Source organism: Molossus molossus, unplaced genomic scaffold, assembly GCF_014108415.1.
Source record: "Molossus molossus isolate mMolMol1 unplaced genomic scaffold, mMolMol1.p scaffold_m16_p_4, whole genome shotgun sequence".
NCBI lineage: Eukaryota > Metazoa > Chordata > Mammalia > Chiroptera > Molossidae > Molossus > Molossus molossus.
The window spans coordinates 38,329,967-38,352,564 of NW_023425377.1; the positions used below are offsets into that span (position 1 = coordinate 38,329,967).

At 36.5% G+C, this 22,598-nt stretch overlaps 1 protein-coding gene across 2 annotated transcripts in view; it reads right to left on the reverse strand.

Moving 5' to 3' along the window:
* SMAD5 (SMAD family member 5) overlaps positions 1-12,977 on the reverse strand; it is a 48,287-nt gene extending 35,310 nt beyond the window's left edge. The window contains exons 1-2 of one of the 2 annotated variants that reach the window (XM_036240830.1): positions 12,871-12,973; positions 8,802-8,884 (exon numbers count right to left, since the gene is read on the reverse strand). The gene's annotated coding sequence lies outside the window, so the exon portion shown is untranslated. Of the gene's footprint in view, positions 1-8,801; positions 8,885-12,870 lie in introns of both variants that reach the window. The other variant, XM_036240829.1, reaches the window with a different exon arrangement.
* Positions 12,978-22,598: the final 9,621 nt, after the last annotated feature.

Genomic DNA, 22,598 nt, shown 5'->3' on the forward strand with positions numbered 1-22,598 from the left:
CATTAAGAAGCTCTTGGAATTAATGACAAGAGAAAATGATGTGCAGTAGCACTCTACTGATAAGAGTGGGTACGATTCCCTGTGTTGACTACACAGCCAACTACAGACAATGAGCAACTAGTGAAGTAGCAGGAACAATGTCTGGAAAAAAAGATGTCAGTAATAAAAGATGCTTCTTTTCTTATGCTTAAAATTGCCAAATACTGCTACAACTCTGCCTGTGACAAACTCGAGCATCAGGACTATTCTGTATTGGGGATGCATCTTCCCAGAAAAGAATATACGTGCTCAGTTAAAACCCAGGTAAACATAAGGAAAATAAAACTGAATTAAATTCAACAATTAATTATTGATTGCTTGTTATGTGCCATGTATTATAAATAGCCATGATGGTGCTTAAAAAAAAAAAAAGCCATACCAAATAGGTTTCATCTTCAGAGCCAACTGATTCATTCATTCAGCATATACTTACTGAGAGCCTACTTACTATGTGCCAGGCACTGTTCCTGGTACTGACCAAGCAATAGTGGCTATCTAGGTTGCTATGTTAGAACCATGGGGAGAAGGGTACAGGGAAGTGAAGGTATACTCCTTATGTATGAATAAACATGCCCAACCCTACACAGGATAATTTTTGCCAGGTAAGTAAAACTGGCTACATTAAACTACAGATATATAACAAGAGAATGAAAGCACACTTTTCAGCAACAGGTCTCAGATTATAAAGTGGTATGTGCTAAACAAACTTTAAGAAGGGCTGACCTCAGTTGTAGCTACATCCAGAACATAGGATATAAGCCATCTGAATCAGAAAGTAAAGGCATGATTTGGTTGTATGAGATGAGCAGGGAAATTTCAAAGACAAAAGGATATAAGCAAAAAAATATATAGGAAGACATGAATAGAGCATTCAGAGAGGAGATAGGACTGGCTGAGTGAGATCTTATTCAGCAATACTGGAATATAATGGAGGCCACACAGGGTAGTGCATGTGTATGAGAGAGAGTATATATGTGCAATGGAGAGACATGTTAAGGAAGGGGGAGGCAAAAGGAGTGGAGCTTAAAGACCAGATACTAGAATAGTAGTGAACCACTACAAAGTGCTTAATAAATGTTAACTACCAATCTAGTATCATCATATCATCATCATCATTATTATTAAATACTAACTATATTATGTACTAAAGAGAAAAAAAGGAAGTTACATTACCTCTGGGGAGAGGCATGGAATGGGGGAGAGGCAACAGAGAGGAGTCCTGTGTGATTTGTTCTATATACGTCTCTATTGTTTTAACCTTTTAACAAAGGGAATCTATTAATGTATTACTTGCATAATACTAAAATAAAAACAGTAGGTAATCTAAAAAAATTATGATGAATAGAATGGGGTTAAGAGTGCTGGTACAAAAAGCAGGAGAAACTAATGTGTGCTATTACAAGTCAGTATGGTGATTACCCTTTGAAGGGAAGGGTCGGGGTACTAACTAGAAGGAAACCTGAGGTTTTCTGCCATCCTGGTAAAGTTCTGCTTCTTGCTCTGGGTCATTAAATGGGAGAGTTCGGTTCGTGAAAATTCAGCTCACTGGATAGCTAAGATGTGTACACTTTTTTGTACGATTTAAAACTACGATTTCTCACAAGTAATATATATATATACATGTATATATGTATATAATATATATATGTGTATGTATGTGTGTATATATATAATGTGTATGTGTGTGTGTGTGTGTGTGTATCATAAGTAGTGGTATACTAAAAAGAAAGCCAGTTCAGAAAACTTATCAACAATGTATCTTCAAGAGCTTCCCCTATCAATACAGAAAGAGCTTCCACATTATTCACAGAATCCCAGTGTAAAAGTAATCTTGAAAGTACATCGAACCATCATGTCATTCCTCTGCTCAAAAATCATCCAGTGGCTTCCCATTATACTCAATATTCAAATTCCTTAATAACACTTTATAGGATCTACATGATCCTTTGGCTTCTCCTCCAAACTCATTTCTTACCATTCTCCTAACTTTGCACTTAACCATGCTTGACTTCTTTCCATTTCCAGTTCCAAGGTCATTTCAATCTGAAGGCCTTTGCACTTGATGTTCCTCCCCTGGAATTTTCTTTTCCCAGATTAACATGGCCTATTCTCTCAATTAATTTAACTGCTCAAATATCACTTCCTTAAAAATGACTTCCCTGAATGTTTTATTTAAAATAGCATACATCCCACTCCCACATCATTCTCTATCCTTTGATGCTCCTCAATTTTCTTTCATGGAACTTATTCTAACCTGTTATTACATTATCAATTTTATCTATTTATAATATGTCTTCGCCCCTGATATGTTAGTAGTCAGGTAGCCTTATGTTCCTTATCTACCATCATATTCCCTAGACCTAGAACAGTGCCTATTTATTAATGAGTAAAAACAAAAAAACAAATTTGCAAGTAACTGTAAACTAAATTTAAACTAAAACAAAAAAATGTTATATATGGATAAACACAGATATAGTAACAGAATAAAAGTATGTATGCAGCCCTGGCCGGTTTGGCCCAGTGTTAGAGCGGTGGCCGGCAGACCAGAGTCCTGGATTCAGTTCCCGCTAAGGGCACATACCTCGGTTGCAGTTAGTCCCTGGCCCCCGCTGGGGTCGTGTGGGTGGCAACAAGTCGATGTGTCTCTCTCATGTCAGTTTCTCTCTCTCTCCCTCCCTCCTGCTCTAAGTGAAGAAAATGCAAAAAAAATGTCCTCGGGTACAGACAAAAGAAAAGTATGCATGCAAATGATTCATACCAACCTCAAGATACTGAAACTGACTGGGTTGCCTCTGATGAAAGAAGGAAAGAAGGATAAAGCAAGAATGAAAAAAATCCAGCTGTGTTCCTTTTAAAACTAGATTTGAAGAAAATTTGGCAAATCATATGATGCTATTTTCTCTACTTTTTTTGTGTTTATGTATTTCATAACAAAAAAATTCACTATTTTTATTTTTTAAAAGTAGTATAATGAAACCAGAAGGTCAGATTCTGTCCTTTACTAGGTATATGACCATGACTGGTATCACTCTTTCGAAGCCTATTAACTTTTCTGCACTGTAGGTATAATGGTTCCTAAGTCATTGAACTGAAGAAGTAATAAAATAGTGTGTGTATGTATATAAATGAGAAGGAACACACACACATATAATAGATGCTTTACAAACTGAAAAGTGCTATTTCAAAACTTCAAAGGCTGGTTGGGTCTATTCTCAACCTACCACAATACTACTATACACACTTTCTGATCCAACCCAAATCCCTGCATCTCTGCCCATCTGTGTCTTCCAAGAGAAATCTGAGTCACCCTTAATGATAAGCTCAAATCCATCCCCTTTTGTGAAGAAGTCCTTTACTACCCCACTCTAAAGAGGTTATGGCCATTTATTATAATTAAATACTATCTTTTTTTTCAATGTATCTTTATCATTGACAGTATTACAGATGTCCCTCTTCCCCCCGCAATGATCCCCTCCTTCCTGCTCCTGCTCCCTGCCACCTTCACCACACTATTGTCTGTGTCCACGGTTATGCATATATACATATAAGTTCTCTTAAATGATAAAAACATATCTTAACTTCCCAGCTGGAGTACAAAATCCTCCCAGGAAGAAGTTTTCAGCACCTGGCACTATGCCATGTTCCATACCACATACTAAGGGAGTATATAATGAATGATTATTGATTTTTCTATCAACTGTACCTTGCAATTAAAGATAACTCCAAATTTTAAACCCAGGTGACTAATGACAATTCCATTAATAGAATTAAGGATACTAAGAAAGTGGCTTAGCCAGTCAGCAGAGAAGACAGTTAACTCTATTGGAAAAGGGGCATGACTGAAGATATAGGTTTAGCAAAGAAAAGATGAGAAACAGGATTTTAAGATTTTTCACAAAAAACTGAAATATTAAGAAAATGCAGGTTTTCAACAGAATGAAAAGAGCAGCAAGTAAATACCTGAATATTAGGGAACATTCACTGGTAGGAAAAAGGAGAGTTACTGATCAAGTATCACTAAAAGGAAGATCTTAGAACTAGATACAATGGCATTGTAGAAGATTAAACACAGGGAGAGTTTAAAAAGAATGTGAACAAAGAAAAGGCTAATGACTTCTTGAATGGTGAATGGCGATGTCATTAGACTTCAAGAGATTGGCTTCAGAAAGAATGAGTGTCAGATTTTAAAACCCAAGACTGAGTATTAGTGTTTCCTTAAAACTAGCCTTAGGATTCTCTCTTTGTGTTTAACCTTTGGCAGCAGTCCCTTACCTACAAAGAAGCTCCCATAAGACTGTCAGCTGATTTCTCAAAAGAAACTTTGCAGGCCAGAAAGAAGTGGCAAGAGATATTCAAGGTGATGAAAAGCAATGCCCTACAACCAAGATTACTCTATCCTGCAAAGCTATCATTTAGAATCAATAGACATATCAAGAGTTTCCCAGACAAGAAAAAGCTAAAGGAATTCATCACCACCTAACCAGTATTATATGAAATGTTGGAGGGTCTTGAAGGAGAAGAACAAAAATATGAACAATAAAATGGCAATTAATACATATCTATCAACAACTGAATCTACAAACAAAATGAGCAAGCAGAACAGAAATAGACTCATATATACTTAGAAATTTTGTTGCTTGCCAGATGGGTGGGGGTTGGGGTAATGGGTGAAAAAGACAAAGGAATTAAGAAGTACAAATTGGGCCCTAGCCGGTTTTGCTCAGTGGTTAGAGCGCCCGCCTGCGGTCCGGAGAGACCCGGGTTCGGTTCCCGCTAAGGGCATGTACCTTGGTTGCAGTTTGTCCCCGGCCCTGGTTGGGTTGTGCGGGTGGCAGCCACTCGATGTGTCCCTTTCACGTCGATGTTTCTCTCTCTCTCTCTCTCTTCCTCTCTCTCCCTCCCACTCTGTCTGTACAAAAAATGGAAAAATGTCCTCGGGTGAGGATAAAAAAAAAAAAAAAAAAAAAGAAGTACAAATTGGTTGTTATACTGATGAACCTCAAAGGGAAAGGGGGATGAGATAAACCAAAGAACTTCTATGCATATATGCATAACCAATGGACACAGACAATAGTGTGGGGAAGGCAGGAGGGGGGCAGGATTGGGGAGGAGGGGGTCAATGGTGAAAAAAGGAGGGAACATCTATAATACATTCAACAATAAAGATGAATTAAAAAAACTAGCTATAGGAAAGAGGTAGAGACAAATTTTACATTCAACTCTTTACATATAGAATGATTAACATTTTTAAACATGTTTAAAGAAATTCTTTCTAAAAATATAAATTTCCAAATTACATAAGTGGTATGTGCAAAGTAATCCAAATACTCATTAAATAAGTCTCAACTTACTAAGTTAAAAACCAAATTCATCACAAAAGTCCACTAGTGAATAAGCAAAAGACCTGATCAGGTACAGCAGATGGTGAAATGGGCTCAACATTATTAGTCATGAGAAATTTTTATTTATTTATTTGTTTATCCTCACCCAAGAACGTTTTTTCATCTTTTGTTCAGATAGAGTGAGAGAGAGAGAGGAAGAGAAACATCAACGTGAAAGGGACACATCGGGTGGCTGCCTCCCACATGACCCAACCAGGGCCAGGGACAAACTGCAACTGAGGTACACACCCTTAGCGGGAACCGAACTCAGGTCTCTTTCTGATCGCTGAGCCAAACCGGCCAGGACAGTTATGAGAAATTTTCAAAAAGAAAACAGTAAAATATCACTCCATGTCTACCAGAATAGCTAGACTTAAAAAAAATAAAAAGAGTAAGCATTAAAGACGACACAGAACAACTGGAACTCTTAATATATTTAGGAAGAATATAAATTAGCCCAACTACTTTGGAAAATATTTTTACAATATCTGCTAATACTAAACACAGATTCCTATGACCAAGCAATTCCATTCCTAAAAAACATGATGAATCTCATAGATACAATACTGAAGAAATCAGATACAGATGGAATTATATCATTCCATCTATATGACACTCAAAAAAGAAGAAAAACTAACCTATTAGAGGCAATAATGTTATTAAGATGAGACAAGAGAGACTTTTCTGGGGAGCTAGAAATTTTCTATATCTTGATTTGAGTGACAACATAAATGTATGCATATGTAAAAGTTCTTTGAATTATACATATAATATTTATATACTTTATTATAAGATATACTTCAATATAAAAAAAGAACTTCAAAAAATGTACTAGTGAATTGATCACCTATAAAATTAGTTAACATTCACTAGCATCTCCCTCATCATAAGCCATGAGTGAAATCGCAAATGTGCAATAACTGTAAGATTTCACAAAGATTATTAAAATTATGGCAAACAATGTAGGGTCTTGAATTTAATTCTTCCCTACTACACTACAAGCATATAAGTTAGCAACTGTTTTACAGATACTGACAAAGGACACGAGACTCCTGGGTCAGAGACAAAGGACTTTATTACTCATGGCATAGCAAACAGCATCAGCATCAGATTTGAGGTTCCCTTTGCTTCCAAAACCTATGGGAGTGATGCACTATGGCCCAAAGGGATAGTACTCATATAGTGGGTTTGCATATAGTGAGGAACAATGAGCTTCAGGAATTCATCACTTTTGTACTAATAGGTAAGCAAACTTGTTGTTTGTAGAGAAAGAATAACTTGATTATCAAAGGACTAACAAAGGTCCCTGGGAAAAGCAATATATATTTTTACAAAAATAAAAATAAAAATCCTCTTAATGTTAGCGCCACAAATGCCAAGCATGAAGGATGTTACATCACGCTACTTACTAAAATATTTTGTAAGCCTATCCATTCACATTTGATTCATCCTTTGTTCATTATAACAATTTATGCATGTTTAAAATTATAATCTAATATTTTTCCAAAATTTTAATTTTTCAAGATAAAGTCACAATTGAGTATGAAATACTGATCTGCATTTTAAGTGGTTTCATTTTAAATGGGCTTTTTTCTAAACCAATTATCATTAGCTCACAAAGACCTAAATGTAACCTGAGCTTTTCTTGATGACTTAGTTATCATTATGAACCTCTATTCCTGTGCTGTGCTGTAAATCTTCTATAGAAAGCATGGAGAATAAGATGCATTGTTACTGACTGAATAGACGCAAGTGCATAAATGACTTTGAAAAGTTACTTATATAGCTAGACTTTCAGACATGACTTTCTCAAAAGAATATAGCTAATTCAGGGATCTTAACAACTTCCTTTCTACAAAATAACTTGCTAAATCAAAGATAATAATATTCCTTTGATGAAGAGGAGGAATAGGTGGAAAAGGAAGAGAAGGATGATAGCATTAACATTTATTGAATACGCACTCACTAGACCAAGTACTGTTAAGGACCTTATTTTTATAGTCCAAAAATCATTAAAATCTCAAAACAGCCATATGAAGTAAATTCCATTATTCTCATTTTACAGATGAGAAAACAGGCAACAGGAAACTAAATGTAATTTGCTTACTAACATAGAAGAAATAAAGTCAGGAATGAACCCCTGGCAGCACAGTTTCAGAACCTATACTCCTAACCACTATACACACTGCCACCTAAAAAGAAAACCTCCTGCCAAGCAACTTTCTTCCCTTAAAGACCTTCTCTATTGTTCTTCATATCTCTTTGACTTCTCCAAAACATTCAAATCATTATATATTATAAAATAAGATTATATGGTTTCAGAGACCAAGAATAATCCAGTTCAATGTGCTCATTTAAAAGTTGATTTTTTAATACCATTTAACATATTCTCATCGTCTTTATCTACTTTAGTCCATTTTTCTCTCAGTTTAGCTAAGTCTGTCAGTAGGTATGAAAAGACCATCTAATGTTTAACTATTATTGTATAAAAATTTACATTTAGTATGACAGCTTTTTCTTTTGGAGTTACAAAGCTCCAATTATCATTAGGACATTTTTGTCACACATCACTAGAACATAATTATCTCAGAAATGATAAGACAATGCACTACTGTATTTTAAATGTTTTTTCTAAATATAAAATTTCCAATTATAAAATATGCTTAACCACAATCACTTCATTAACATTTGGTATATTTACTTACTTATATATTTTTTCTCTGCATACATATCTATCTATATATTATAGTCTCCCCCACCTCTGGCCATGACTGAGGGTATGCCATGATACTACTTGGTATTCTGCATTTTTCATTTAATACAACAATAAATTGCCATATATATGCTTTTAATGGCCCAACCATATTTCACTCATCCACTTTCTTAATATTTAACATTTAGGTTTCAAAATGCAATTGTTATACTGGGATTAAAACCATTTTATAGTATCCATGTGATAAAGCAATTTTCTCCTGTAATCTTTTATGTAGAATATATAATATTCAAAATACACCTTGGTACACAAGTTGAAATAAAAGTACGTGGGATACAGCAATAAATTTATTTCACTATCCTCACAAAAGTCCTTGGTTATGAAAGAATTTCTCATTCTGTATACAAAAATAGAGTAAGGTACTACACTTTTATTTGCATATATTAGCATATGCAATATGAGCCCCAAGTGAATTTGCAATACCTTTGAAAATAATAGTATTATTAGGTTTTCTAGTAACCGAAGGACTTAATTTTGAATCTCTTATTATTCCCTTTCTATAAACGCTTTCAGGGTTTACTGAGGCATTTTTATTAACAAATATATAGTACTAAACTTAATCTCAGACTTATAATATTATTTATACAAAACATATTTACTTAGTGTACCTAAAACTGGCAAAGCACGCACTAGCTGTTGTGGTTCAGTTGATTGGTTGTCATCCGTGCATCAAAAGGTTGCCAGTTGATTCCTGGTCAGGATACATATATGGGTTTCAGGTTTGATCTCCAGTTGGGGGTGTACAAGAAGCAGCTGATTGGTGTTTCACTCACATTGATATTTTTCTCTCTCTCCCTCTCCCTTCATCTCTCTAAAAAAAAAAAAATTAATAAAAAAAATCTTCTTAAAAATGGCAAACCACTAAGCTAGATGCTATATGGTTTAAAAGATAATTCAGGTCCAGATCTTAACTTTAAAGAATTACAAGTTAATAAACAACTAAGATGTGCCCATACCTATCTACAATACAGGGTGCCAAAAGAAATTCAGGGGATGGCCTTTTGAGGAAGAGAATAGAGGAAGATAAGCAGCACGAGGTAGCTATATCTTAGGCATAAAAGCTATTGCGAGCCCTAGCTGGTTTGTCTCAGCGGCTGGAACATCGGCCCACAGACCAATGAATCTCGGGTTCTACTCCAGGCAAGGACAGGTACCTTGGCTGCGGTTCATCCCCAGCCCTGGTTGGGGTCGTGCGGGAGGCAGCCAGTCGATGTGTCTCTCTCACATCGATGTTTCTGTTTTTCTTTCTCTCTCTCTCTCTCTCTGTCTCCCTCCATCCCCCTCTATCTGAAGATAAATGGAAAAATATTCTCGGATGAGGATTTTTTTAAAAAGCTATTGTGAGTAAACAGAAAACCAGAGAGTTTTTATCTACTAGATAGTGGGAAAACTACAGTTTAATTTGCTGGAGCACAGGTGGTAGAACAAGAGAATTGGCTAAAATATATAAGGCTAATCTATCACAGGGATATTAATATATGTACTATAACACATAAATACCAGATTTGCATTCTAATGAATTTGGGTTCAAATTCTGGATCTAACATACCTAAATCTCCATTTTTTCCTAATATGACATAGTGAATATCAGTTCTGAGAATTAAATGAGGTAAACACTTAACTCAGAGATATGAGGTGAAAAAATTGCAGCTTTTCTTTTCTCCTTTCCCAAAGTCCTGTCTGATGATCCCCATCACCTCCCACCAGTATCTATTGCTCTCCTCTTCTTTTGTTCTTGTTCCTTTGTTCTCCTCACTTCTTGCCTCCTCTTTGTCCATTCCTCATAGCTTCCTCCACATTCATCAGTGTCTGTTTTGGAGAAACTTGGCTACTACCTAATGATGTATAAACTAACTAATGAAAATGCACTTTTCTTCTATCTCCAAAAGGACCCAATTGGCACACAGTGCACAATCTGTATCTTTGGTACTTTCATGTGCTCCAGGGCTTTCTTACCTCCAAGTTCTCTTCGTAGAAGAGAAGATATATTTGGCAGTCCAGATATTTGAGACAGGAAAACCTGACTTCTGAGCAAATTCCTACTTGTGCCTCTGCCATCCTCATCCTGGGTTACTAACATATTAAAATTATCCTAGCCCTGGCCGGTTTGGCTCAGCGGTTGGAGCGTCGGCCTGCGGTACAGAGACCCGGGTTCGGTTCCCGCTAAGGGCATGTACCTCGATTGCAGTTTGTTCCCGGCCCTGGTTGGTCGTGCGGGTGGCAGCCACTCAATGTGTCCCTTCATGTCGATGTTTCTCTCTCTCTCTCTCTCTCTCTTCCTCTCTCTCCCTCCTGCTCTATCTGAACAAAAAATGAAAAAGTATCCTCGGGTGAGGATAAAAAAAATAAATAAAATTATCCTAAAGTACACCATTGGGAATAACATATGTGTGTTATTATTTGTCTTGTTGTAACAATGTATAGTGGCTAACCAAGCCATTAAAAACACAAACAAAACTGAACTGTGCCCAAAATATATTTCATGGTATTTCTATTTCTACCATGAAAACCAGAGAAGCTCCCCAAAAATCTAAAATCCCACTGAGAAATAAATACACAGGACAATCTGTGTAAGGTGAGTCAGTCAATTATCAATATTGCAGTTTGAGTGAATATAATTCAATCTAGTGATCAAACATTATCATATCACACTTAGATCTATTTAGGGAGACTATAAATAGAAAATATGGAAGAGGAATTATCCCAATATAACTAAAATGGAGGAAGAAAAGGTAAAAGATTATATACTTGTGAATAAGATTGCTTAAGAAAAATTAACTGTAGTGCAAAATGACTAGTGACAGAAAAAAAATGGAGGGCTTAGCAAGTATACAAAAAACCAAGCTCTGGAGGGTGTGGGAAGGGGCGGCAAGCACCATGTCCAGCTGTGAAGGTAGTAAGAAGCAGCCCCTGAAGCAGTCCAAGAAGCAGGCCAAGGAGATGGATGAGGACAATAAGGCATTCAAGCAGAAGCAAAAAGAGGAGCAGAAGAAATATGAGGAGCTAAAAGAGGAGGCCCAAAGGCCTCAGGGAAGGGCCCCTTGGCCACAGGTGGAATTAAGAAATCTGGCAAAAAGTGAGCTGTTTTTTTGTGCCTGGGGCAATGGTGATCTTTAATTCCATTCCTGTTTTAAGTTCTGGGTTCCCTGTCATAACTTTTCTTGCCACCTATAGCTAGAATGAAATGTTGTCTTGGAGCCTGTTGTACATTTAAGAACAAACTTTTGTAAAAATCATCATCATCATGATCATCCTCATGCAGTGGCTCATCTATTCAGTTCTTCTCACTCTGCCATTTCAACCTTAGCTATGAGGTCAGAGTAAATCCAGCCCAGAATCCTGTCAAAGTGTGTTTTTAAGTCTTTGTTCTATCCAATATTCTGTACCACCTGGAATTAAACCAACTCGTTTAGAGGAAAGGAAAAAAAAAACAAGCTGTGAAAAGTCCCATCTCCCCCAAACACACACACTACACTGAGGTGAATAAAAGGCAAGAATGAGGCATGAATATCAGCTCATCATATTAGCATAGATTTGTGGAACAACAATCACAAGACTCAAATAGGAATATGACAATCTACAATTCAGTCCAGTTGGTAATAAAGAGCAGGAACAAGGAAAACCAAGTATCATTTAAGCCAAATGAGGCAAGACAGACTGAGTTAAGGAAACAATTAGCCAGTTTGTGAAGCAAAAGGTTAAGGCACCACCACAGAATGAATGCCAAATAAGGAAACACTGAATTCAATGCTAAGGAGTGAGGCTCTTGGAAGTAATCCTATATGCAATGCATAGTTCTATCCAAGCAGAAAGATATGTTCAGAGAGACATTTAAAGGAGACAAAAATGGTAACAGCACATGATCAAGTAAGAGACTTGAGGAGGAGGTGGGGGGGGGGGGGGTGGTGCAGAGAGGGAAGATGGAAAACATGGCAGTAATCCCAACTGTGACCGGAAGACACACAAGGGTGGTGGTACACAGAGCAAGGTAGTGGTGATAGTAGAGATACAGATAAGGAAGGGATAAGAGGGACATTACAAATAAACAATCAATAGGGCTTGGTGACCACCTAGAATAGAAACAGGGGCAAGCAAAAATGGTAAAGGTATAAAAGCTGAAAGGATAAAGATACCACTTACTTAAAAAGAGGAATTATAGTTAAAGTCAAGATGAGGCAAGAAGGTGATGGTGGATGGGATACAAGGAAGCAAGCACTGATGCAGCCCCAAAGAGATGTGAAATTAAAGCTCAAGAGAAAAGGAATAAATACATAGATTTTGGGGGGTCATATCAACAGAAGTGAGAGTTAAATCTCTGAGAGTAGATATTTGATTTATTCAAAATTTATTGGGTACCTAATAAGCCAGGAATACTCTATGCTAGGAACTCAGGTTTAAAGAACACTATCTACAATCTCAAAGATCTTAAAGAGCAATGGGGAAAAAGAGAAGGTGTGATGAAGAGCTTCATATACTGTTTAGCACATCGTTTAGTTTCACTCTAGATTTACTTCCATAAGAAGCCAATTGAAACAGGGCATTAAAAATACAGTACAAAAAATATGTGCAGCAAGCCCAGAAGACCAGTAATTGAAAACATAGGTATATGTGCTACTTCTTACATCAGAACCCAGAGGGACTTAAGAAAATAACTATGAACCCATTATCTGCTCTTACCTTCCTTGGCCTTGTATAGTTTACCTCTGGTTTATGAAGACCTGATGGGATGACCCTCTCATTGATATGTTTTGTCATTTTGTAGAGAAATGACCTCAGCTAGAAAGAAAACTGAGATAATTGTAAGATTTAGAAATTGCTATATGTGTTAGGTTCCCTGAATTTTTCTGAAAAACTGTAACTATCAATTGAACAAAAACAGAACAGTACCTTGAAAATCCAAAGAAATGCAGTGATACCTCTGCTATAAATGAAAACCTTATAAAATTAAGAGATAACATGCATTGCAAAAGAATATATGACATTATAAAACATACACACTCACACAAAAAGTCTCCTATTTCAGCTCAAGCATTCCTTCTTCAGGGAAGCCTTTCCAGAGCATCCTGCCTAGGTGAAATTCCTCTATAATACACTCTTACTACATCGCATACCTGTATTTGTAGCACTTAACATACCTATATTTTTACATTTATCTGTCCAGCTCTTCAAGAATGTAAATGAGGGGAGTCATATCTGTTTTCACTGGTCATTATAAACCTAGTGATATGCTCAGTAATTATTTGTTTAATAAATGAAAGAGATTCTGCATGAAGAGCTTTTGAAAGGACATTAGTGGTGGGGTTGGGGCAGGGTAAGGGGCACCATTCTCTTTCTGCTTCATACAATTCTGTACCTCTTAAAGTAAACATGTATTAGAGCGTGGTGGGAGCGGGAGCAGGCTGGGGACGGAGGTAGGAGAGAACGCGGGGGCGCATGTGTATATGAGTGTGTATGTACCCACGTACATACGCCTGCACGAGGGCGTGGCTGTGTGCAGGGGTGTGTGTGTGTGTGCGCGCGCCCCAGCGCTCTGCTGTTGGGGGAAGGGGTAATAAAAATAAATAAACAAACAAACGTATTTTTTTGCATAGTCAGAGAAAAAACAATTTTAAAACCAGTGTAACTGTACCTCAGCCATATTAGAACACTTACTAAAGAGGATTTACAAATGTCATTCATATTTCAAAAGAATTATCTTCATTATATTTAAGGTTATACAAGTTTAGAACTTGAAATTTAAGAAAAATCTATTAGAAACTAGGAGCAAAGACTTTCTGCTCTGAATAAATATTAGTAAGAATTCATTTTCCCCAAAGCATTTCTCTTCCTGCCTTGAAATGTTTTTTGTACCTCAGAGATGTTATAAATGCTTTTCTCTGCCTGGACCACTCTCCTCAGGCTCCAACCACCAATTTCTAGCTCTCTCATCATTCAGGCTTCAACTTTAGCTATCTTCCCAGAGACCTTCCCTGACCACTCCATAACCCTACATAAATACTATATTCATCTCCTTCACTGCATTAATCAATTTGTGATTATCTCTTGATTTACTTGATTTTTATATCTCCTACTAGAATGTAATCCTTAAGAAGCAGTATTAAGCATATTCAGAGAACTTGTTATTCATTCAAAAGTATACTTATTGAGGTAGCATTCTAGGAACTGGGAATATGTAAGTGAATAAAAGAGACAAACCCTTGTCTTTGTGTAACTCACTTTCCATTGGATGGAGACAGACAAAATACAATAAATAAGTAACATAATAGAGTTTGATAGATAAAAAGTGTGATGGAGAAAAATAAAGCAGAGGACAGCAGATGAGGAGTGCTATGGAACAGATACAATTTTCAATAGGGTGGTTGGACTGGGCCTCACTGAGAATGTGTCAACTGAGTAAAATCTTTAAGGAAATAAAAGTGAGACAAGCAGTTACCTGGAGGGGGAACCATATAGGCAAAGGCAATAGGCAACACAAAGATCCCAAGGTGGGAGCTTGCCTGGTACACTCAAGTTACTACAAGACTGGTGTAGCCTGGGAACAAAGTGAACAAAGAGGAGAAAACAAGGAATGGGATCAAAAAGGTAAAAGACACAAACTGGTCATGTTGAATATGATAAGGGCTTTGGTCTTCACTATAAGGGAAATTCAGACGCCATTTAAGAGCTCTGAATGGAAACATAACATTTTCTGACTTATATATGAGACAACTACTCTGGCTGATATGTTGAGAATAAACTGGGAGAGGGGGGTACCCAGCAAGGGTAAAAGCAGGGAGGTCGTTCAGAGTTGCGGTAATTTAGGTGAGATGATGATGGCTTAGATCAGGGTAATAGCAGTGGGGTGGTGAAAAATAGGCAATTTCACATATATTTTGGGAGATAATAGGTTTCCTGATAGAATAGATGAGGAATGTAAAAACAGAGGAGTTAACAATGATTCTAAGGTGTGGGCCTAGGCTGCCGAAAGCATGGGATTTGTTATCAACCAATTTGGGGAAGCCTAACAGCGAAGCTGAAGGAAGATCAGGAGTTATATTTTACTTACATTAAATGTATGAATAAAATGTTAACCTTCTACCAGGCTTCTAATTCAAATGAAGTCATATTAATAATCAAGATCCCAAAAGTCCTGTTCTTACCTTGGGGTTCTCGAGTAGGACCTCCTGACCAACTCCCATAAACACACACAAATTACCCTCAACACTCCCACACAGGCTGACAGAGACACATATTGCTCATGCCCAAACTTCAGAGGTAAATTCACAGCAACAGCTACTTCATTTTCTTTTTTTTTTTTTAATTTTATTTTTGTTACAGATGTTTCTCCTTTTTAGCCCATTGACACCCTTCTCCCCTTTCCCCCCACCCAGTCCCCGGCTTTGTTGTCCATGTCCATTGGTTATGCGTACAAACATATAAGTTCTGTGGTTTATTTCTTCCCCTCCCCCATCACCCCCTCTTCTGAGGGTTGTCAGTCTGTACCCCACTTCCATGTCTCTGGGCCTACCCTATTCCTCAGACTGTTATGTTCATGCTACTTCATTTTCTGCTCCAACATCTCTCTAATTGTTTCAATCCAAAATAAAAGGCAAACAAACCAATCCAAAAATCTCACCCAACACTGTTAGCCAAAATGAAATCTCCTGTGTATATCAACCCATAAAATAAATGCCTATATGGGTCACAACCTGCCATCATCTCAAACAATCCTGTACAGAAAAATTACAGACTGGGGTTTCAAAAAAACAAATTTCTCATTACCACAAAATTCAGATTCCTTAGGTTTGAAAGTAGGGTCCTATCTCCCACATTTTAACATGAGTCCCAGGTTATGCAGTAGGTTTGAGAACCAAGTACCTTAGAATCACCTACAACAGAAAATAGTCACTTGCCTATATACTAAATCCTGTGGTTAATGGGGGTAAAACTTTAAAAATATCTTACCCTTGTAGTTCTAATACCAACAGTAGTCACCAAGTATTTGCAAGAGAAAACACCCCTCCCCAACCCGCCTTCAAACCAATCCTAGACCCAGGTCTACAATGATGACAAAACATGTAAGCCACAACCTTGCTGCAGGCAAAGAAGATAAAGAAACCAAGAGTAAGTTTACCCATAAGCTCTCCTAGACTCAGAAATCTTATTCTTTATGGGAATATTTATAAGGAAGAGGGGATATAATCACATGAGCATCAAAACCATTTTCCTAGAGAAACACTTAAATCTTTCCTAATGGTAACTCCCAATTTCCAAAGACATCAAAAGTTCTCATAGTAGATGACAACCACTCAAAGCTATTCAGGAGCTGAACTCATGGTCCCTGACACTTTTCATGGTATAATCTTCTTGCCTTGCCTCTCTTTGTGCCCACACAAGTCTATACTTTTTTATCTCCCACATCCAGACTTTTGTTTCCCAGTTTTTAATCACTCTTTAAACTTCACCTGCTCCTCTAAGTCCTCTAATTAAGCAGAGCCTGATCTAGATGTATCACTCACCCCCACACAGCCTGCAAGACTCCCTACATTACTACCAGATGTATTCAAGTATACTTGTATAGGCCTGTAGGCACAGGAAAAGACACAGAGCTGGCCAATCTTTATAGCTCCTTCCTTTAAATTATAAAATTGTCAAGGGCAGATACCAAATCATTGCATTACGTGTCTCTGGAGCACAAAGAACTAACTTGTGTACATATGAAATATTCCAATATTTTATGAAGATGTTCCCCAGATACCTCATGTGCACCCAGAGTTCAAGTCACCTACTTAAAGAAAAGAGAGAGCCCTGGCCAGTTTGGTTCAGCAGTTAGAGCATCGGCCTGCGGACCGGAGAGTCCTGGGTTCGGTTCCCGCTAAGAGCATGTACCCTGGTTGCAGGTTGTTCCCGGCCCAGGTTGGGGTCGTGTGGGTGGTGACCACTTGATGTGTCTCTCTCACATCGATGTTTCTCTCTCTCTTCCCCCCTCTCTCCCTCACGCTGTATCTGAAGATAAATGCAAAAAAAAAAAAAGTCCTCAGGTGAGGATAAAAAAAAAAAAAGGGAGCAAATATGGCTCTGGGTAGCATTCCTGTCTGTAATTTATACTTTCAACTCCAAAGAGGTTAGTGAATTAAGCAGAAACTCATTTAAGTGATCAGAAAGATGTGAATAAGGGGAAAGAAAATGAAAGGCTAGCTTTGAAATACTTCTGCAGTGCCCCCATTTCCTGGGAACACAAAAACCAGAATAACTAGATCTCAAGTTATACAACCTACCAGATAGATGCTAGGCAGATCCTAACACATCATGAAAACAAATTTGAACAAAACAAAACTTGCTTTTACAGCACTAGCCACATTCTGAGATCATAGTTAAATCCAAAAAGAGTGTGACTTCCCAGGACTCCAGTTGCTTTGCTCTGGAAAGGCTGGAAGGTTACACCATTTTTTTCTCACTATTATTTTCAGTAATAACAAAATAATATATATATATGGAAATCAAAAGGGAAAAATCCAGTTAAAATCTAGTGACAGATTAAATCATTTCCAAATTTCTATGAAATATACCAGTCTATAAATTATATATATACATTATAGGCAGAGACTGGTGTACCAAAGAATTCAAGAAAATACTTGTTTACAAAATGTACTTTAACAACTAGCTTCCAAAAGTGAATTACAATTACAGTAGTGCACACACAGAACTGTCTAATAAAAAGTTCCTTAAGATCAGAGCAGAAATAAACAAAATAGTCTAAAAGAAAAAAACAAAACAAAACATCACTGAAATCAAGAGCTGGTTCTTTGAAAAGATAAACAAGATTAACAAACCTTTAACCAAACTCAAGAAAAAAAGAGAAGACCCAAATAAGTAAAATCAAAAATGAAAGAGAAATAACAATTGACACCAAAGAAATACAAAGGTTGTAAGAAAATATTATAAACAACTATATGCCAACAAATTGGATAATCTGGAAGAAATGGATAAATTCCTAGAAACATACAATAGCCCCAAACTGAATCAGGAAGAATCAGAAAATCTGAATAGACTAATTACAACTAATAAAATTGAAGCAGTAATAAAAAAACTCCCAACAAACAAAAGTCTTGGACCAGATGGTTTCACAGGATAATTTTACCAAACATTCAAAGAACTAACACCTATCCTTCTCAAATTATTCCAAAAGTCAAGAGGAGGGAAGATTCCCAAACTCATTTTATCAGGTCAGTATTATCCTAATTCAAAACCAGATAAAGACACTATAAAGAGAGAAAATTATAGGCCAATATCCCTGATGAACACAGGTGCTAAAATACTCAACAAAATATTAACAAATCAGATCTAGCAATATATTAAAAAGATCATACACCATGATAAAATGGGATTTAGTCCTTGGATGATGCAAGGTTGGTACAATATCCCCAAATCCATTAAATGTGATAAATCACATAAACAGAAAGAAGGATAAAAATCACATGATGATATCAATATACAGAAAAAGCATTTGATAAAATCCAGCACCCATTTATGATAAACACTCTTAGCAAGTGGGAATAGAGGAACATACCTCAACATATTAATCCTGTATGATAAACCCATGGCCAACATCATACTCAATGGGCAAAAATTACAAGTGTTTAAGATGGGGAACAAGCCAGGGATGTCGGTTTTCACCAATTTTATTCGACATAGTACTGGAACTCCTAACCACAATAATCAGACAAGAAGAAAAAATACAAGGCATTCAAATTGGAAAGAAAAAAGTATAAATGTCATTATTTGCAGATGACATGATACTGTATATAAAGAACTACCTAAAGATTCCACCAAAAAATAATGAATTTGGTAAGTATCAGGATACAAAATAAATATCCAGAAATCACTTTGCACTTCTATACACCAATAATGAATTATCAGAAAGGGAAACTAAGAAAACAATCCCATTTACAATCGTATCAAAAAATAAAAATAAACTAGGAATAAATTTAACCAAAGATGTGAAATACCTCTACTCAGAAAACTGTAAGACACTGAAGAAAGAAACTGAAGAAGATACAAATAAGTAGAAGCATATACCGTGTTCATGGATAGTAAGAATTGATAAAATATCCATACTACCCAAAGCAATCTATAAATTCAACACAATTTCCATCAAGATACCAATGGCATATTTCACAGAACTACAACAAATATTCCAAAATTAATATGGAACCACCAAAGACCCCAAATAGTCACAGCAATCTTGAGAAAGAAGAATAAAGTTGGAAGAATCATGCTACCTGATATCAAACTATACTACAAGGCCACAGTAATCAAAACAGCATGGTATTGGCATAAAAACAGACAAATAGACCAATGGAACAAAATAAAGAGCCCAGAAATAAATCCATGCCATTATGGTCAATTAACATTTGACAAAGGAGGCAAAAACATACAATAGGATAAAGACAGTCTATTCAATAAATGGTGTTAGGAAATTTGGACAGATACATGCAAAGAAATGAAACTAGACCATATCTTCTTACACCATACAAAAAATAAACTCAAAATGGATTAAAGATTTAAATGTTAGATTTGAAACCATAAAAATCCTATAAGAAAACATAGTAAAATCTCAGACATTACATGTAGCAGAATTTTTCCTGATGTAGCTCCTCAGGCGAGGGAAACAAACAAAAAAATTAACAAATGTGACTACATCAAACTAAAAAGGTTTTGCACAGCAAAGGAAACCATCAACAAAATGAACAGGAGAACATATTTGCCAATGATACATCTGAAAAGGGGTTAATAGCCAAAATTTATAAAGAATTTATACAATTAGCCCTGGCCAGTTTGGTTCAGCAGTTGAGCATCAGCCTGTGGACCAGAGAGTCCCGGGTTTGGTTCCTGCTAGGGGCACATACCAGCAAAAAAAAAAAAAAAAAAAAAAAGAATTTATACAATTAAACAACAAAAAAAACAAACAATCCAATTAAAAAATGGGCAAAGAATCTGAATAGACATTTCTCCAAAGAGGACATACAGATGGCCAATAGACATATGCAAAGATGTTCCAAGGCACTAATCATCAGAGAAATGCAAATTAAAACCAAAATGAGATATCATCTCACACCTGTCAGAATGGCTAGCATCAATAAATCAAAAAGCAACGAGTGTTGGCGAGGATGTGGAGAAAAGGGAACCTTTGTGTACTGTTGGTGGGAATACAGACTGATGCAGCCACAGTGAAAAGTAGTAGAGTTATGTCGAAAAATTAAAAATGAAACTGCCTTATGACCCAGCAATTCAACTTCTGGGAATATATCTGAAGAAACCCGAAACACTAACTCGAGAGAATATATGCACTCCTATGTTCATTGCAGCATTATTTACAACAGCCAAGATTTGGAAGCAGCCCAAGTGCCTATCAATAGAAGAATTAATTAAAAAAAAAAAAAAGGCTGTGGTAATTTACACAATGGAATACAGCTCAGCCACAAAAAGGAAGGAAATCTTACCTTTTGTGACAGCATGGATGGATCTGGAGAGTATTATGCCATAATATAAAGCAAGAAATAAACCAGTCAAAGGAAAACAAGTACCGTATTATTTCACTTATATGTGGAATCTAATAAACAAAATAAACAAAACAGAAACAGACTCATAGATACATAGTGACAGCTGTCAGAGGAGAGGGGGTTGGAGGATTGGGTGAAAAAGGTGAAGGGATTGAGCAAAACAACTATATGGAGATTACCAGAGGGAGAAGAGGGTGAGAAGATGTAGGACAGGGTAAAAAGGGGATAAATGGTGATTGAAGAAGACTAAACTGGGGTGGTGAATATACACTATAATATACAGATAATGTATTACAGAATTTTACACCTGAAACCTATATAGTTTTATTAACCAATGTCACCCCAACAAATTCAATGAAAAATAAAAAATAAATTTCTTCTGAAACCACCAGAATGGAGCCAAAAATCTTCCCACCTAGCTGACAAAGGCAAAAATATATCAAAACCAAAGAGTCCAGAACTAGCTGATAATTTATGAAAAAAAAAAAACTAATAATTCTGTAATTACCTCATTTTTTCAAAGTTGTAGAATGACAAAAGCTGTCAGAATATGAAGGTGACCTGTAGGTTGGGAAATTAGTTGGTCCTAACCAAGTTTTTTTTAGTAGTTCTTCAAAAGGGATTTTCTTTTAACCCTCCAACTAGTAAACATAACTCTCAGATTCAGAATTCTAGACAATGGTAATAAACTAGATAATCGAACACTAAAATTTTCGAAACCTATTATTCTATTAATTTTGAAAGTGGAAAGACATGAATAGGCTTGCTTCCTGGAATCATGCATAATCTTCCTTGGTGGGAAAGCACTCCATTTCTGTGCAGCCTTTTTGAGTTCTAACCTCCCAGATACTCTTCTCCATAATATTCAGGCTGGTGAAGGTAAGAACCATCCCTCAGGCTGCTACTGTTCCCTATAAAAGGAAATCTCCTGTGTCTTTGACCTTATAGACTAGCAAATCCATAGGATATAAGATGCCTATAACAAATAAACTATTTGGCTGCTTCTTTGTGCTTAGTATGGAGAGAGAAAGAGAGAAGGGAAGGGGATGGGGGGGGGGGGGGAAGAGACCCTCTAGAAGTAAAGAGAACAAGGAACACAGATAAACCAGGGGAATAAAGGCAACTATATCCTACAAAGTACTCAAGTCAGCTCTGAAATTCACCCAAATGTGTGGCTCACTGCCTAAACCAATATATACATCTGGTAATAATAAGCACTGATAAGTCATAAACAAAAAGGCTTTCTTAATTCAAAGACTCTACAAACTATTGGTAACACTAAAATTAAAATTTACATAAAACACAACCAGCAATTTCTGAGATATAGATTTTTTTAATGGTATTTTAATTTTAGTTACTAAGAAATGAAAAAGTTTGGTATTTTACTGCCTAGTCTTCAAAAGACTAAGAAGCCACCATCTTTGATTTGAACAAGTTACAAATTTGTTTTCAGTAGAGAGGAAAAACATATTGCCTCTGTTTAACGCAAAAGCCAAAAAGATCACCACTGCAAATCATGTTTGGGTTCATGATGAAAACAGGAAACAGACAGGCTGCCCAGGTATAATTATGGTTATAGTCTAATGTGCCTTCAGGTTCAGCCAAGAATTAAAACCCAGTGAAGAGGGTAAGGAGAATTTACTCTCTACCTTGCAACAGAAGGCAACTTTTAATAATACTCCCAGCAACATGTTACATAACCAACAGTAAACAACAATCTGATTCAAATCTCATTAGTAACAACATTCTGCCACTGTCTCCCACTGAAATTAATAGCTGACTTTGCCAGAGGGAAAAGAAATGCCTCACATATCAATCTACCCATTTCTGTGGCGCCTACCACAGTGAACCAGACAAGCAGAT